Below are 2,324 nucleotides of genomic sequence, written 5' to 3'. Positions count from 1 at the left end.
TCTCATGATGTACTCTGCATATAAGTTAAATAAGCAGGGTGACAATACAAAGCCTTGACATACTCCTTTCCCTATTTGGAACCAGTTTGTTGTTCCATGTCCAGTTCTGACTGTTGCTTCTTGACCTGCATACAGATTTCTCAAGAGGTAGGCCAGGTGGTCTGGTATTCCCATCTTTTTCAGAATTTTCCACAGTTTGTTGTGGTCCACACAATCAAAGGTTTTGGCATAGTCAATGAAGCAGATGTTTTTCTGGAACTCTCTTGCTTTTTTTGATGATCCAAAGGATGTTGGCAATTTGATCTCTGGTTCCTCTGCCTTTTCTAAATCCAGCTTGAACATCTGGAAGTTCACGGTTCACATACTGTTGAAGCCTGGCTTGGAGAATTTTGAGGATTACTTTTGTAATTGTATTGTGCTCTCATCAATAGCCACCATATCTGCTCCAGAACTCTCAGTTACACAGTATGGCTCTTTCTGCCTGCTTCTATGCAGTGTTTAAGCCTTGTAGACCTTTATTCATGGAAGTGATTCTATGTGGAGGTTGAGGGTATGATCTTTGCTGCTGGCCTGGCTGGGCTTGAATCTGAGCTTCACTACTTACTAGCCATATGCCTTGGCAAGTTACTTAACCTCCTTGTGCTTCAGTTTCCTAACCTGTGAAGCCCTGCCTAAATAGGCTACGGGGATGAAAGTCGTCTGCAGCAACATTGGAAAGGTATCAGGCAGCAAGACATGAACCAAGTAATGGAGATGAAGAATTATAAATACCAGCAAGACCAATGTGAGTAGCCAGGCTCAAAAAGAGATCAGCATCATAGACAGCTCTATGTGAGCCAGCTCTGAATTCCTTTTCCAGAAAAGAATGGTTGCCTTTATGACTTACCACTGCAGTGATTTCCTTCTAATTGATTAGGCCTCACCCTGTCCATGGTTGGGCTGTTTGAGATCTTCCAACTTGACAGATGTTGCTGAGGGTCCTGTAAGGAGGGTTTAAGTTTCCTCAGTCGGGAGTAGGAATAGGAAGGCAACTCTTTTTCCCCTCAGAAAATTTATTTTGGGGACTTATGTTGCTTTTGCATTAAACAATAGAGGTCTGAATCAAGATTGGAGCCTTATAAGGAACAAATTCGGTTCTTGACCATTTCTAAGAAAGTGCATATATTACCTATTATTAATCTGTGTTATAAAATTTATGTATATGTAGATTTTATAATTGCTATATCTTTAAGTGTAGCATATTTTTAAGGTTAATGATTGTAATCTAATGAATTCAACGATGAAAATTACCATCTCCTACTTTTCTTCTTTCTTAAGCTAGATTTTTATTATCTCAAAATATGGAAAAACGCATAAAGCTTATGTTTCAGATCCTGGTTCACCCTTTTATTAGCTGTGTGACCTGGCCATGCTACTTAACTTTTCTGTTTATTGGAGGCTAATTACTTAACAATATTGTATTGGTTCTGCCATACATCAACATGAATCTGCAACTGGTGTACACGTGGTCCCCATCCTGAACCCCCCTCCCACCTCCCTCCCCATACCATCCCTCTGGGTCATCCCAGTGCACCAGCTCCGAGCATTCTGTATCGAACCTGGACTGGTAATTCATTTCTTATATGATATTATACATGTTTCAATGCAATTCCCCCAAATCATCCCACCCTTTCCCTCTCCCACAGAGTTCAAAAGACTGTTCTATACATCTGTGTTTCTTTTGCTGTCTCGCATATAGGGTTATCGTTACTATCTTTCTAAATTCCATATATATATGGGTTAGTATACTGTATTGGTGTTTTACCTTCTGGCTTACTTCACTCTGTGTAATAGGCTCCAGTTTCATCCACCTCATTAGAACTGATTCAAATGTATTCTTTTTAATGGCTCAATAATACTCCATTGTGTATATGTACCACAGCTTTCCTATCCATTCATCTGCTGATGGACATCTAGGTTGCTTCCATGTCCTGGCTATTATAAACAGTGCTGTGATGAACATTGGGGTACACGTGTCTCTTTCAACTCTGATTTCCTCGGTGTGTATGCCCAGGAGTGGGATTTCTGGGTCATAAGGCAGTTCTGTTTCCAGTTTTTAAGAAATCCCCACACTGTTCTCCATAGTGGCTGCACTAGTTTGCATTCCCACCAACAGTGTAAGAGGGTTCCCTTTTTTCCACACCCTCTCCAGCATTTATTGCTTGTAGACTTTTGGATTGCAGCCATTCTGACTGGTGTGAGATGGTACCTCATTGTGGTTTTGATTTGCATTTCTCTGATAATGAGTGATGTTGAGCATCTTTTCATGTGTTTACTGGCCATCT

This window comes from Bison bison, unplaced genomic scaffold (genome assembly GCF_000754665.1).
Source record: "Bison bison bison isolate TAMUID 2011002044 unplaced genomic scaffold, Bison_UMD1.0 scf7180017864338, whole genome shotgun sequence".
In the NCBI taxonomy this organism is placed as follows: domain Eukaryota; kingdom Metazoa; phylum Chordata; class Mammalia; order Artiodactyla; family Bovidae; genus Bison; species Bison bison.
The sequence above is the reverse complement of the archived record's forward strand: the minus strand, read 5'-3'. Positions refer to the sequence as shown.